The 16,827-nt window shown below is 43.8% G+C and overlaps 1 protein-coding gene across 3 annotated transcripts in view; it reads right to left on the bottom strand.

Moving 5' to 3' along the window:
* Positions 1-16,525, bottom strand: part of GALNT11 (polypeptide N-acetylgalactosaminyltransferase 11) — a 55,317-nt gene extending 38,792 nt beyond the window's left edge. For all 3 annotated transcript variants that reach the window (XR_004298113.1, XM_032394278.1, XM_032394277.1), the window contains exon 1: positions 16,320-16,525. The gene's annotated coding sequence lies outside the window, so the exon portion shown is untranslated. The remainder of the gene's footprint in view (positions 1-16,319) is intronic.
* Positions 16,526-16,827: the final 302 nt, after the last annotated feature.

Here is a 16,827-nt window from a genome sequence, read left to right on the forward strand (position 1 = left end):
TATCTATTGCTATGTAACAAATTACCACAAAAACAACACACATTTATTATCTCACGATTTCTAAGCAGCAAGCCTCTGAGCACAGCTTAACTGGATCCTCTGCTCAGGGTCCAGCAAGTCTTCGAGCTAACTGTCAGCCAAACTCCTTTCTCATCCGGAGGCCTGATTTTTGAAGAACTGCTCCCAAACTCATCAAGTTGTTGGTAGAATTCCTTTCTTCATGGCTCTATGACAAAGGGGCCCTGTCAGTTGGAGGCCACCCTCAGACCCTAGCAGTTATTGGCAGTTCCTTGACATGTGGGCATCACCACAGTCCCTAACTTCATCAAGTCAACAATGAGGAGTCTCCTCCAGTCTGAAGACTGAGTCGTCGTCTTCTTTTTTTTTTAAAGATAAGTATTTATCTATTTATTTAGTGAGAACGCACGTGCATGTGCACGCACAATCATGGGAAGGCAGAGGAAGAAGGAGAGAAAGAATCTCAAGCAGACTCTCTACTGAGCGTGGAGCCCAAAGCAGGGGGCTCAATCCCACAACCCTGAGATCATGACCTGAGCTGAAATCGAGTTAGACGCTCAACCAACTGAGCCACCCAGGTGCCCCAAGATGGAGTCTTATAATCACAAGAATGACATCCCATTATCTTTGCTATATAACCTAAGCTAATCAAGAAACTGACATTCTATCATCTTTGCCATATGTTGTTGGTTAAAAGCAAGGCCCAGGTCCCACGCCCACTCATGGGGAGAGAATTACACAAAGTGAGGGCAGAAGGTGGCAGGAAATCCCTGGGGGATCACCCTTCAGTCTTGTCAGCCGCAATGAAAAAGGACCAACACCCCTTCAGACCATTCACAGAAATAGAAATACAATTGGTTCTTAACCCTGTGAAAAAAAATGCTGAACCTTGCTCATAATAAGGGAAAATAAGCAAAATAAGCCTTCACTGAGATACAATTTCCCACCTGTTGGATTTATAAAAATCCAAAAGCCTGAGGACATAGTCTGATAGTAAGGCTGTGGAGAAGCTCTCATATGTGGTACAGTATCTACCCAGGGCAATTTGGCAACATCTACTAAAATTACATATGCATTTACCCTTTGACCTAGCAATATGACTCCTAGGAATCTATACCACAGAGGGAAAAAGTAGGAAACAATGAATGCACAAGGCTATTCACTACAGGACTATTTGTAATAAGCAAGAGGCTGAAATCAATCCAATTGTCCACTGATAAAAGACTGGTTGAACAAATTAAGGAACAATAAATATGCAGCTGTAAAAAGGAAAGAGAAATGTCTCTACATGTTACTATGGTGTTATTGCTACATATGTTGCCAGGTGAAAAAAGTAAGATGGAGAAGAGCATATATAGAATGCTACATACAAATATATCTATATTCATACACATAACTGCTTATATTATAAAACAAAGGATAGATAAAGCAAAGGAAGGACAAAAGCATAATACTGAGTTGATGTCTAGCATTCTTCCATAAACCATTAAAAAAAAGTTGAAACTCGTTAGGAGACGGAGGAAACAGAATGGAGGGGCAGGACTAAAAGGCTGACTTCATACTCATTGGCGAAAACCTGCCCTGCACTACTATGCAATTCAGGAAACTAGAAAGATATGCATACAAAATATGCAAGTAACAATTTAAGCACATATATGCTTTTTAGTCCACTCAAAAACTGATCATTGCTACTGTTAGCATCTACTGTTGTTATATCAAAAATGCTTTCTGGCAAACTACATAGGACAAAGGCCGAAAATCTCATGAGATCTCACTCAATTTAAACTCCATCGAGGTGCCTGGGTGGCTCAGCTGGTTCAGCGTCCGACTCTTGGTTTCGGCTCAGGTCATGATCTCAGAGTCATTAAGACTGAGCCCTGCGTCAGGCTCTGCGTTTGGGGCAGTCTGCTTAAGATTCTCTCCTTCTCCCTACCCCTCTTCCCTTTGCACACACATGCTCTCAAATAAATAAATCAAAACAAAATAAAAACAAAATTCCAGCATCCTTATCCATTACAATGAGGGGTATTTCTCAACAGCACAACTGTCTGAGCTAAGAAAACCCATTTTGAGATGCTTTCCATAGTCATCCTTAACTTCTACTAACAAAGAACACAGTACACACCAGTTACTAAATTATGTTCCATAGTTAAATTACGTAAAGTTCACTAAGACAATGCCTGTTACACAATGTCACTCTATAGATGATACTTTAAACCATTCACCTTCCAGTCATAGCCTATTAAATGTACTAAATAATACAACATTTTTCTTCTGAAAATCATTAAACAATCCTCTAGAAAAGGCTAACAATGGGAACCTCGTAGAGCTCTGTATGTTAAGACACCATGCTAGGTAGTGGGGATTAATATTTTAAGCTCTGCTACTATGCTTAAAAAAAAAAAAAAATCAGAAAATACAGATAAAAAGTTAAAAAAAAAAAAAACCACCTGAAATTTCACCACTGCTAATGTTTTGCTATATATTCTAGTACTTATTTTTAATCTTTCACACTATCTAAAATGTTACACTGTTATTGGCAATTATGGAAAAATAAACTTAATAGAATCAGCTTAGTGGTATCATAAATAATTTTCTGTTGACTTTCCTTTATTTAAAACATTTTTTATAAAGAATATGTATTTCTTAAATAATCAAGGTAAAAAATTTCTTTTTTAAAAAAAATATTTTATTTATTTATTTATTTATTTGTCAGAGAGAGAGAGAGAGCACAAGCAAGCACAAGCAGGGGGAGTGGCAGGCAGAGGGAGAAGGAGGCTCCCTGCTGAGTGGCACTCGATCCCAAGACCCTGGGATCATGACCTGAGCGGAAGGCAGTGGCTTAACTGAGTCACCCAGGCGTCCCAAGGTAAAAAATTTCTTAACCTAATTTAAAAATATAAGAACAACTCTGGAAAGGGTTAAGTATTTTAAGGCTTTGAAATAAATATAGCCTTTCCTTTTAACTTCAGAAGCAAAGGGGATTTTAGCACATTAAAAGAAAGACTATTTTCTTTTATTCCATTAATTTGTCAAAAACTTGAGAATAAAATCTGAACACTGAACAAGTATTCTAAAAGCACAATCTGAAAAACTTTTTCCTCCACAAATCACTAACTAGTCTGAATTCGTCTGCCCAATATCCAACTTCTGGTACTACAGATGTAATGAGACCACACTACCTAACTCACACACAGTACAGCTTTCATTTTCCTTCAACACAAAATTTTCATAATGTTTAATGAAGTTCAAAATGTCTCTCTTTTTTAAAGATTTTATTTGAGAGAGAGCGTGCCCACAAGCATGAGCAGGGGGAGGGGCAGAGGGACAAGCAGCCTCCCCGCTAAGTGTAGCTCCTCACTCAGGACCCTAAGATCATGACCTAAGCCAAAGCTAGACACTCAACTGACTGAGCCATCCAGGGACCCCTAAAATGTCTATCCTTGAATGATAAGTCTTTACCTTTCAGTAGTTTCTGGCTATTTTCTCGTTGGTCTCTTCTACATTCCAAGTTGTCAAACAGCAAGCATCTGTTAGCTTTTTCCATAAAAGAGACACATTCATATTTTAAGTGAGCTACAGTCATGTGAGTACAAATGCTGATTTACAACAGTGCGCTTCTCACAGACCCCTGTGAAATTACCAGGTGATGACAACACACACACACACAAAATTGTGTTTCTCTTTCCTTATCTACCTGAAAGACTAGAAGAAAACACTGCCTCTAACATATTTCATAACTACAAGTAAGGAGATTACTGAATTAGGAAAGCTTCAGAGCAAATTCCAGACATCATATGCTTTCCCGGGAATAATCCTCTGACATCCCTCAAACATTTATGAATCTCCTCTCTGTAACAAAATCAGAAAGAACATAAACACATGTAGTGTCTATATACTATATCTTAAATGCAGAGGAAAACCACATGGTAACGTTGATGGGAGAAAGCAGCCAATTTAATTAAACACCGAAGAAAAGGAAACTAAAAGGACAGCTAATAGGACAAAGCACGTAAATCAATCTTGGGACACCTGCTTGGTCGAAAGTTCGATCAGCCTCCAGACTGCAACTCCTGCAGGGGTGCATAGAAGGAATATGGAGTAACAATTTACAACCCCCACAATTCTGAAAACTGTTATTTCTTGTTCCCCTTCTGCCCATAAAAAGGAGAACTAAACCCAAAGTACATCAGATGAAGAACAAATAGGTGAATAGGAAAAAGGATGGTTACTAAAAACAAGTGTTCTGATAAAATGGCTTTAAACACACCCAATATAAACAAGCATCTGTATATCCACGATCCACGTGGCCTTCTACAGCCGGCTCTGTCCCAGGACCAAGGGGGTATGAGCAGAGCTGACTCGCCCTAAACCACGGCTGTTGAGTGTGTTACTCTGCTGGCGTGTCAGGAGTTTCCAGGAGTGGACAGAGCTGACAAAGCGCCTTACCTACACAAGTCAAGTATGCAAATCAAAACTAACAAACAAAGAAAATACTAGTCCCAAGTGTAAAACAGAAAAAAAAAAAAAACAAGGCTTATCTTTTTTCCTCTTGATCTTAGAGAAATTAATTTGCTTTAAGGACGTCCTATGCAGCCAGGAAGGAAGGGGAGGAACTGAGATTTGAATCCCAGTCATCTGATGTCAGACCTATGTCCTTAAGGATTTTGTTGTACCACCTGGCAAGGAAGAGGCCAGTGATTTCCTGCTTGCCATCCTTTAAAATATAGAAGTCATCCAGTAACTTTTTTAAACAAAAATTTATGTTTTCCACAAGATTAAAGATATGGGGAACCCCTGCCCTTGGGGTTACCTACAATGACCGTATGTCCAGGTGTCTGTGATAAGTACGAGTTCCCCCTTGTTCTCCAAAAAAAGACCTCGCTGGCAGCCCAAGCACACTTCTGTTCCTGAGGTGAGTATGCCCTTCACCTGTGAGAGGCTTTCTGACTAGCCGTCCAGGGGAGACGGGGTAGGAACTACCTGTCCCAAGAGGGCTGGGCAGAGGCTCTGTCCCCTAAGTGCCCACTCTGCCTGAAATCCCTGCATTACAGAATCATTTCTTTAAGTCTGGAAAGCTTATCTTGTCTTCCATATTTTCTTATCTCAATGGATTTCAATCCAAATAGCAGCTGTATCTTTTTTCTAATCAAAATCTTTGGAACCCCAGCATAAATTATATAAATGTGATAAAAGACCATGTAATTCTTCATGTGAGAAAAGCATTTACCCTCAGCAGAATGCGGAAAACTACTGCTAAAACTGGAAAGAGAGGGAGGATGGAGAGCAGGCAAGCAAACAAACTCACGTGAAGGAAAACGTTAGGATCTGCTATTCCATGGATTGATATGTTTCGTCAGTTTTCAAAGTTCTCAGCCATCTTCTCTTCAAATATTCCCCTACTCCCTTGTCCCCCCTCTCCTCCTAGGATTCCCCCATCAAACACATGTTGCACTTTGTCACTACATCCTATATAGTTTTTTTTTTTAAAGATTTTATTTATTTATTTATTTGACAGAGAGAGACACAGCGAAAGAGGGAACACAAGCAGAGGGAGTGGGAGAGGGAGAAGCAGGCTTCCCGCGGAGCAGGAAGCCCGATGCGGGGCTCGATCCCAGGACCCTGAGATCATGACCTGAGCCGAAGGCAGACGCTTAACGACTGAGCCACTCAGGCGCCCCTACATCCTATATAGTTTTTACGCTCTCTTCAGTGTTTCCCAGACTCTTCTTCTCTCATACTTCATTCAAGGAAGTTTCTTCTGATCTTTCAGTTCATTACTTTCCTAATTTGCTATTAGTCCAATGAATCCTCAATTTTGGTTATTGTATTTAGATCTAGTATTTAGCTGTGTCTTTTTCAAATCTGTTCTGTCCCTTTGCTCTGATTCACTGCTGATATGTTTAAGTTCAGGTTTTATCTCCATAAGCATCCTAAGCAATGTTTCATAGTCCCACTGTCTAAAGTGGCTGCTTCTCTTGCCTATTGCCCGTGTGGGTTCTTGTTCAGGTGGTCTCCTGGTGCACCTGAGTATACTGATTTGATTGTGGACACTATGTGAAAAATCATCTCAGAAACAACTTGAGACCTAAGATGTTATCTTCCTCTGGAGAGCCCTTCATTTGCTTCTGTTAGGTACCTGCCATAGCCAGCAATCTGAGATAGGAGACATACTAAACTCCCTAAATGACACAGCAGAATTTCATTTCAGGCAAGCCCCGTACACTCCCAATCCACCTGTATTCCAGCCTACAGCCTTTCAAGATTCCAACTTTACCCGTGGTCGGCTCAGCAGGATTCTCACCATGGCAAATCCTGGACTGCAACTTCTGTTCCTCCACCCTGTGAGTCTGTGATACACTGCTCAGCTTTTCAAATGCTCTTCCCTAATAGAGCAAATACCAGGGACAAGAGCAGCCCAAGCAAGGTGTTCACCTCTCTGGATTTCTATTATCTCCCAAACCTCAATCCAATAATTCTTTACTACCTTGTGAATTCTGATGCTTTTCAGCACTGACTGATTTCAACTAGGTCCTGCCAGTCTGCCATTACCAGAAGCACAAGGCCAGGGTCATTTTCTAAACTACTGCTTTTTTATTTCAAAGTGAACCGGCTAGGTATCACCAAAAAGAGAATATCAGAAAATCATGTGACAGAATCTTCAGCATTTTTCGGAAAACTCATTTCTGAATGCAATCTACCACCTCAAGATCAAGAGGTTTAGAAAGCTGACAAACTTACTAATCGATTGGACAAATGGCCAATTTCTACCCCAGCTCATCCTGTTGGATCAAGCTGTGGGAAATCAATATAGCAGACACTGTCATTTGCACGTCCTCTTGAGTCTTACCATCCGACACAGGTCTGACTTCCAATGGCCAGCATCTGCATCTCTGGCCCCTGGAGCCCATCTGCCCATGTGCAGTGCAGGCCCAAAAGTATATGGGAATATGTACCTTCCTAAGGGCAGCCTTCAACAACAGACTGGTAAAAATACCCTAGCTCCCTTACACGCTTGCCCTGGACGCTAACTCTAACACCTGTATTCTATGCTGGTTCTCAGAGTTCCCCAGTATGAGTAAGCTTTAGGAGCCTACAGTGGAAAATGGCTTGAAATCCATACCCTTTCCTAGCTTCCTCTCCTATGTCTTTTACTTCTTCATTCTCCTACTGGTGTGTCCTGAGATCACCTCACAAATAAACAAAGTGAACTGAAATTTTTATCTCAGGATTCTGGAGAAACCCAAACTAATAAAATCAGGTTTCAAGAGAAAAGAAATAGCTTGACAAGTTCTTGTATGTACTATTTTTTTACTTTTAAGTAGAAAATTTAATAAAGACAGGGCCTGTATAGCTTTTGTTGCCTATAAAATGCAAAATAATGCATACAAAAAGTTTTTCTGAATAGTTGCAAGGTATTTTTATAGTTGCAAGAAAAGAACTTTGAAAGTGATAAGCTTTTCTAAGGAAAACAAAAGCTATCGTGCAGTATAGCTTGAAATCGTTATTAATCAGGTGATAAATACGAAACATCAAATTTAGCCTGCGTGATCAAATCTAGATACAATACCACAGTCCTGGATCTGTGCATATAGTTCACTGAAGATGGTAACAAGTCATAAACCCTAAGTTAAAAAATGGAGCTTCCAGCTCCAACATGAAAAGAGCTTACAAGCCATCACTCATAACCTTAGAAGAAAAAACTGGACAAACTGAAAATCAATGATGCTTTTGGACCATCAGAGAACCGAGCTCATAGGGCAAACTGCCACTTGAAACCTAGAGACAGACAGCTGCTCTCTTCTTACCTGGAGCAGAAGCTGCTGGAGCGACAAACTGGTGCTGCAGACTGTGTGACCTGGCGTGAGAGAGAGAAACTCTGGGAAAGCAGTCGGCAAGGTGGGGGGCTCCTACACTTCTGTGGGCTTTACCTCCAGGAACCCTACCAGCCAGGTCCTCACCGTGAAGGTGGAGATACAGAAAGATCCCCTCTGACTCTGACCCGGGAAGAAAAGAGTAATCCTTGTGCAACACCCGAGAGCTGCCTCCAAGGCAAAGGGATTTGCATTTGCTCCAGGGGAAAAGACGCTGCCAGAGCTTTCTCCTAGTTGGGAAAGGGCACTCCTCCCACTCCAGCCCCTGCTAGCCTTCCAGTCAAACCTAAGAGGAAAAGATCAACAAAAGGTCACGGCTTCCAGGAAACAGCCTGGGAATTCTGCAGCTAGGGAGGGGAGGAGGTTGCAGGAGGAAAAAGGCTACACCACTGGCAAACACTGGTGACGGTCATATCTGCAGATGACTGAACTCTCACCCTCCCTCATACTTGACCACCACACCAATGGCCTCCATATATAAGAAAGGTGAGTTACAGCTGAAAGAGCTGCAAGACACAGACTCTCTGGAGAAGGGCACTCAGAAAATCCCAAAGTCAAGAGGGCAGATAAAAGCAAGGACACTGGAAGAATTTGAGGCCTCTGGCATCTGTACCTATAGCAAACATTAAACAGCCAAACCCCTAGCTAGATCACCATAAACCCACACACTAAGGGTCTATCACTTCAGTTCCTATTAACTGATAGAACATGTCAGGTTTTCAACAAGGCATACCAAAAAGCAAGCAAAAGTAAGGTCTGAAGAGCCATAAACAATCATCAGAACCAGACTTAGATGACACAGATTTGGAGATCATCAAACAGAATTTTAAAATATCTAGGGGCACCTGGGTGGCTTAGCCTGATAAGCGTCTGACTCTTGATTTTGGCTCAGGTCATGAGCTCAGGGTCGGGAGATCAAGCCCACATCGGGCTCCGCGCTGGGCATGGAGGCTGCTTAGGATTGTCTCCCTCCCTCTCCCTGCACTCCCCCAACCAACAAATAAATAAATAATAAATTATCTATAATATGTTAAGAACGCTAATGGAAAAAAAAAGACAACATGCAAGAACAAGTGAAAAATATAAATAGGGAGATGGAAACTCTAAGACAGAAGCCAAAGGCAGGGCTAAACAATCAAGAACACTGTAGCAGCAATGAAGACCGCCTTCCATGGGCTCATCAGTAGCCTTTACATGGCTGAAGAAAAAAGCAGTGAGCCTGGTCACTTCTCAAACGGAAATGCAAAGAGGAGAAAAATAGTACATCCAAGAACTGTGGGCAATTTCAGAAAGTATAACATATAATGTATCGGATTATCAGAAGGAGAAGAAAGAAAAGAGGAAGCAGAAGAAATATCTGAAGTAACAATGGCCAAGAACTTTCCAAAATTAATGAGAACCCAAAGCAGAATAAATACCCCTCAAACTCTCACCTAGGTATACCATAATCAGAAAATCAAAAGACAAACAAAAATCTTAAAAGAAGCCACAGGGAGGAAAAAACTTTATGTACAGAGGAAAAAAAGGGTAAGAATTACAGTGGGATTTTCCTCAGAAATCATGCAAGCAAGAGATGGACTGAAACAGTTCCTGTACGAAAGAAAAAATCTGCCCACCTTAGAATTCTATGCCCACTGACATTATCCTTCAAAAGTTAGGAAGAAATACCTTCTTGAACAAAAACTGAGGAATTTATCACCAGCAGACCTGCCCTGCAAGAAATGTTAAAAGGAATTCTTCAAGCAGAAGGAAAATGACATAGGTAAGAAACCTGGATCTACATAAAGAACATCAGAGAAGAAAAAAACAAGAATTTTATTTTTCTTATTCTTAATTGATTTAAAAGAAAATGTTCAAAGTAACATAAGTCACAATATACTGAGTGATCACAGCATACTGGTAAGTGAATGACAACAATGTCACAGAAATGGGAGGGAAATATTGGGATGGTCTTTATTAATAAGGTACCCGTACAACATGCTAGCAATATACTGTTACGTGAAGGCAGATTCAAACTAGTTTAAAAATGTATATTGTAAACTCTAGGGCAACCACCAAAAACTTCTTTACAAGAAGTGTAACTGATATGCTATGTGGAGGTAGAATAATGGTCCCCCAGTGATACCCACATCCCAGGAATTAAGGTTGCTAATCACCTGACCTTAAAATAGATTATCTTGGATTATCTGGGTGGACCCAGTGTAATCTCAGGATCCTTAAATGTGCAAAAGGGAGACAAAACAGGAGATCAGAATAATGCAACATAAGAGGAACTCCACTGCTGTTGCAGGCTTTCAAACTGAAGAGGGCCACAAGCCAATGACTGTGTGTGGTGTGCTGAGAAGCAGAGCTGGTGCACTGAATTAGGAATGAGGGGGCATAACCTACCACACGGGGGGAGGGAGGGGCCTGCAGGTCACTTCCTCAGCACTTGAGCTCCCACTTTGGGGACGTGAAACCCCCAGCATCCTTTGGATTGAAGGTGCAATTTCAATATACCCACACAAAGGAAGTAGAGTCACAAGATTTATCACTTAAAGCTCCCAGAACAGGGGGATAGAGTGCAACGAGCTGGGGAAAGGGCAGTCCTACATCCCAGGTTACCAGGGAGCAGGAGATAGAGAGCAGAGTAGCAAGCAGCTATTACTTCTAAGGTGGTTGGGGCAGAGGTCACTAACTTTTCCCAGATTCACTTGAAGTGGTTATTTTAAAAGGTGCCCTGGGAAAGACAAAGCATTAACTTATGGCAGGCATCCTAAACGCAAGTCCCTACCTAAATGTCCAGACTCTGGGTGTGAGTAGCATTATCATAAATGTAAAATGCCTAGGCAGCAACTCAGAAACACAAATTTTTCCCTAAAAGGTGCTTTTCTCAAAAGTTGTTTTTCTCATCACAATTAACCCCGTGATGCCTAGGCATTAATCTTTAGGGAAAATCATAGGTACTATCTGGACAGTGGAGATATTAAAAGCCACTGGAATGGTTTTGGTCACCCAACGCATGAAACATCTAAACAAAGCAAGAATCCCAATCAGCAATATCAACAGACAAAAATTCAAAATCCTGTCCATAACCATTCTCCCCAGTTGCTGGGGTCCAGCCAAGAAAATAAAAGCCCCTGGATAAAGGTTAAATTGGTATTTGATTAAAAACCTTGGGTGAGATTATGGAGTATTTGTACCCGTTCAGCCTTACTGATTTGTTGTTGTACGCCCCGAGCAGTGGCGACTAGCCTAGCCCATGGGAGGGACAGCGGCAGACCTACTCCTAATATCATGGGGATAAATACTACATACACTTTTGACATGAGGGGGCAGAAAGAGAGGCAGATCAGAGGTCCTGTTCAGTAATTAAGGGTAGTCCCAGGGAGATTAAAGTATATTGGTATGAACAGACAGGACTGCCTGGAGGCCGGCATATGTTAGGGGTTGAAGGAAAGAGAAGTGCGAAGATGTGTGAAGGCTCCAAGGCACGGGACCCAGAGCGGACACCAACCGCCTGATCAGGGAAGCTGAAATAAGCTGGGGTTCCCCCTGGATGGCTAGGCCGTGAGGCCCAAAACTGTGGGGATTTTGTTCCTTGGGATGAGGTGTAGGTCATGTTCATCTACGCGGTGGTGTTACCCAGGCAGCTATGGAGGATTACAAAGGGCATGTCGGGGCTCCAGGCAGATGCCACATACTGCATTGCAAAGTGTCCTGCATGGGAGCAGCTGAACATCACGGAGTGGCCGGGTAAGCTGCAGGGGCATGTGAGGTGCCTTCTGCTTGGCAAATGGGACCAGGTCAATAATCAGCCGGTAGGCCACTAACTCCAGAAACAGTCTTCTTTGTTGAGCCTGGTAATGTGCCCAGCAATTACGGTGGCCTAAGAAATGAGCTCCAGTTTCTGCCTACTGTATACAAATATTAAGTTTGTTGGAGGGCTTGCACAGGAAGATTATGGAGCCCTGAGTGGTGACCATGGGAAAGGGTCCTTCTGGGGGCACAGGGAAGCGACGCTGCAGCTGTGGTTCTGGAAGGTGTAGAGGGGATGCCGTGGTGGCGGCACCTGCAGCTGGTAAGGGGTCCCGGCAACAGAAATTAAATTCACTAACTCTCCGTAGGATGCCATGTGGGCCAGTCCAATGAGGAAAGCAAAGGAAAACTACTAAGTGAAGTGTTGAAAGGGGTCCCCCGAAGGTTGTGAGACTCGACACATCCCGAGGCCTTCCGAAGCTCAGAGGTGAGTGGAGAGCAGCTTGGCAGTCAGTACCGCCCGCATTAGAGCAGCGAGCACTGCAGCAAGTAGAGCGTCCTGGGGTACACACATGGTTAGCTCTGTGAAATGGCATGCAGTGGGATCGTCACAAGGAGTCAGTTCGGCATCCAAGTCCCAGGGAGTGCTTGCCCTCATCAGCCACTGCCATCAGTCTCCTCAGGGTCATCTCTGCTCTACTGGAAGGCTGTGCAGGCAGCATTCAATATGAGGCTGGGTCCTGCGATTCATGGGCAGGGGCACTGTCATCGCCAGGACTGGGCACAGGTGGAGGGAGCCATCCCTGAAGGGTGGCTCTCCCGGGTACGGGAACTGAGGGGGAGGGGATCGAACAGGATCGCACAGATTTGGGATGTCCCGATTAAGGTTTGCTTGCACCACTGGGAGCATTTACTGGTATCACAAGTTTTCAATAAATTCTGGGGGGTGGTCCCCAGAGGCACACCTCGCAAATGACTGGGTGGTGCTCTCCTGAGGCGTAGGAGGTATCCACTTGTGAAGAGTAAAGGTTGGGGACACACATGAAGCCTTGTTTTAAAGAAAATTTAGTTGTATGTTCCCAATAATTTAATGTTTGGCCCTGCATCACCAGAGAGGAGTAAGAACTGCATAAGCTTATCAGCCAGTGAGGGTTGAAATTAGGGCAATGTAATGGCCAGTGCCCAGACAACAGGATGTCGGTGGCCAATTGGGCAGGGCTGGGGGTCTTTAAACATTTGTGCCATTGGTCCCATTTAAGATAGAGGTCTTGAATCACCCAGCTAGGACCCACACCTGGTGGCATTTTGGGCACTGTCCTCCCACTCTGGAGTGGAAATGCTATCTAATTATGAGAAAAACATCAGACAAATCCCAAGTGACAGACATTTTACAAGATACCTGACAAGTATTCTCAAAACTGTCAAGGTCATCAAAAACAAGGGAAGTCTGAGAAACTGTCAGAGCCAAGAAGAGCCTAAGGAGACAAGATGACTAAATGCAATGTGGTATCCTGGATGGGACCCTTCGTTTTTACCTAATGTCCTTAGAACAGGGGGAAAAAAAAAGAAAGAAAGAAACTAAGGAAATATGAATAAATCCTGGATGTTAGTTAATAATAATGTATCAGTATTGGTTCATTAATTGTGACAAATATACCATACTAATGCTAAGTTGTTAATAATAGGAGAAACTAGGCATGGGATATCAAAGAACTCTCAGTACTACTTTGCTATTTTCTATAAATCTAAAACTATTCTAAAATAAAATTTATTTTAAAAAGAGACTAGAGGAGTGCCTAGGTGGATCAGTTGGTTAAGCGTCCGACTCTTGGTTTCAGCTCAGGTCATCAGCTCAGGTCATGATCTCAGGGTTGTGAGACTGAGCCCTGTGTAGGGCTCCACACTCAGTGGGGAGGTGGCTTGAGATTCTCTCTCCCCCTCTCTCTGCCCTGCCCCCCGCCCCCCACTCATGCCCATGCACACACACATTCTCTCTAGAATAAATAAAATCTTAAAAAAAAAAACAAGGAAGACTAGAAGTCATTATGAGCTTATTTTATACAGCTAAAATAATCTAATCCCATGATACCTGAGATTTGCTTCAAATTAACCAACAGGAGGTAAGACAAGTGGGGTTACAGATGAAAAAAAGACTGTATGAAAAACTTAAAGAAAATTTCTTTTAGAAGCTGATATTTAAATTTGGTTTTAAAAAATAAGACTTCAATGGCCAAATACTGAAATATTTTGAGGAGAAAGTTCAAGTCTTGGAAAACTGCAACATGTATTTGTTTTCGGTTTTCCAAACAGAATAGCAAGTAGAACGACTGGCTATAATGAATAGATTGGCTGGTTAAGACTAGTGGAAGGTAATTAATTACTTCTGAGGACAGGCTGGGGCTCTGACCCTGAGGATGAGAATTAACTTGTTCTGCATGCAAAAAAAAGAAAGCTAACTAATGTCTTTAAGCAAATATATCTTAAGAGAAAATTCTAGCAGCAGTGTATTTGGGACAAAGGGGGTAAAAATCTAGCTTGAAATTCAAATCTAAGCCTCAGAGCGATGTTAAAAATAAACACCAAAATTTTAGTTCAAGTTCCATGGAAATAATAGCAGAAGAGGGTTTACGTAATGGATTAGGGAGCAAGCACTGAACCTCCGGGGACATGCACATTTAAAAATCTGGTGGAAAAGGAAGTACTAATAAAGGACATGAGAAGGATCACAAAATCGAGACCCTCAAGAGGGTGTACTGACCAGGGACATGAGCTGTCACAAAGATTTAGAGGTCAAGTCAGCAGCAGTTGAGGTGCGGCCATCAGATTTAGCCATAGCAAGGCACGAAGGTCTTAAAAAAGCAGTTTAAAAATGTGAAGGGTTTGTTAGTTCCTCAGAAAGTCGAACAGATATACCATATGATCCAGCAATTCCACTCCTACATATATACCCCAAAGATTCAAAAACAGATATATGTAACCTCATGTTCATAGCAGCACTATGCACAGTGGCCAAAAGGTGGAAACCCCCCAGTATGCCCCAGTGCCCCTCAAGAGATGAACCAATAAACAAACTGATATAGACAAAAAATGAAACTACTATTCAGCCACAAAAAGGAATGAACTCTAACGGATGCTCACCATGTATGAAATTTGGAAACAATACATGAAATAAGCCTGACACAATTAAGACAAATACTGTATGATTCCACTTGCATGAGGTATCTAGAGCAGTCAAACTGAGAGACAGAAAGGGTCTGGGAGAAGGGGGAAATGGGAAGTTACTGCTTAATGGTTCCAGAGTTTCTGCTTGGAGTGATTAAAACGTTTTGGAAATAGTGGGACGGTGACACAATACTGTGAAAGTACTTAATGCAGGTGAACTGTGCACTTAAAAACGGTTAAAATGATAAATTTCATGTTGTATATATTTTACAATTAAAAAAAAGTTTAAAAAAGCAAAAAACTAGAACCCAAATTGCAAGGAACAAACAGCACAGAAATTGTCGAGAAGATGTGAAAACTGTGGGTTACTCTTTCACCACCTTTAACTTGAAAAGCTCAACTGATACATACTGAGAGTGGAGAGAACTTTTATTTTTCTTAAGGCAGAGTAGATTTCGACATACAAATTTCTAGATAAACGGAAAGAAGTGAGTGGAGTAAAACAAACACACTTTAAAGTCCGGTCTAAACCTGTGATTTGGGGTAAGAGAGTGCACAGTAATACTATGAAAAGCACATTCAAAGTCGTAATTTCACTTATATTTGGAAAACCGACCAACCAAACAATTGCTTTCATAATACAAAGTAAAAAAAGAATGCTGACCCAAATCTCTGATGGTAAAAATAAACGAAACTAGTCTATCATGAGCATATTAACAGTCCTCAAAGGATGAAGTCTTTCAGACCTGGAGGACAGGGACTTGGTATTTTCAGATTTATCCAACAGCCACGGAATTTAAGAACGTGGGAAATTATACAAGACAAACAACCCAATTTCTACAACAAGTATATTGCAAACAAAAATAAAAGAGAAACTAGAGGCACATCAACCAAATGCCATGTGTAAATACAAGTTGTTGAGCCTTCCCGGGAAATGCGCGCGGCCTGGATATTGTGGCGGCCGAGGGAGGAGTGGGAGGAGGAGGAGGAGGGGGAGGGGGGGGGGGGGGGGGGGAGTGGGAGGAGGGGGAGGAGGGAGATGAGGGGGAGGAGTGGGAGGAGCGGAGGAGTGGGAGGAGGGCGGAGGGAGGACTGCGGGAGGAGGGCGGAGGGAGGACTGCGGGAGGGCGCATCAGTCACTCCTCTCTAGCGTCGGACATCTTCCGTTACCATTTCTGCCGCACCACTTTCTTCTCTGGGAAGACCGAGCCGCAGGGCTCCGGCCCTCGTTCCCGAAAACACAGACGGGAGACCCGGGCCCACGGCTCCGCGACCTCCGCCGCAGCCCCCGCCCACATGGGCGCGCCGGACCCCGCAGGGGGTTCCTCCGTCAACACCCAGTCCCCGGGGGCCGTGCTCGCGCGGTCTGACACTGCAGCCTGCCGCCGGCAGCACCAGGCTCCGGGCGCAGCCGTCAGCCCTCGGGGTCTCGGGGCCGCGCGCCGGAGCCGCTCGCTGGAGGCACTGAGGGGACGACGGAGGCCGCGCGGGCTCAGACGCCGCCGCGCCAGGCCGCGCGCTACTCACCCCGACGCCGGCAGCGCAGGATCCCGGCCCTCTGGGACTCGGGCCGTGGCATCTTCCCTCCCGCCACAGCCCGGGTCCGAGCCGCATTAGCCACAGCGGGCGGAGCAGCTCGGGAAGGAACGCTGCACCCGGCGCAGTGGCGGCCCCGGGCTCCCCTAGTGCCCGCGCCGCAGTCTCGGACCGAGCGCGCGTGCCCTTAGGGTCACGTGATAGAAGGCCCCCCCCCCCCCCCCGCGCGGGTGACGTCACCGTCCGCGCTTGGCGTGTGCGCCCCGCGGCGCCCGCGAGGTCTTGAGCGCTCGCGAGGCTCCCGGCTTGGCGGTGGCCCTGAAGGTCTGTGACCGGCGGCTTGGATTTTTCCCTCGTATAAAAAAGGCCTCCTTAAGGACAAGCGGGCTTGTACATATTAAAAGATGAGCAACTTCAGCTTTGCTCAAAGAAATGTGGGTTCCAGTGTGGAGGCCTTGCGGTGTACGTCTCAGAAGCCGGGGGAAAACCTCACGCTGGT

This window comes from Phoca vitulina, unplaced genomic scaffold, assembly GCF_004348235.1.
Source record: "Phoca vitulina isolate PV1807 unplaced genomic scaffold, GSC_HSeal_1.0 scaffold80, whole genome shotgun sequence".
In the NCBI taxonomy this organism is placed as follows: Eukaryota; Metazoa; Chordata; class Mammalia; order Carnivora; family Phocidae; genus Phoca; species Phoca vitulina.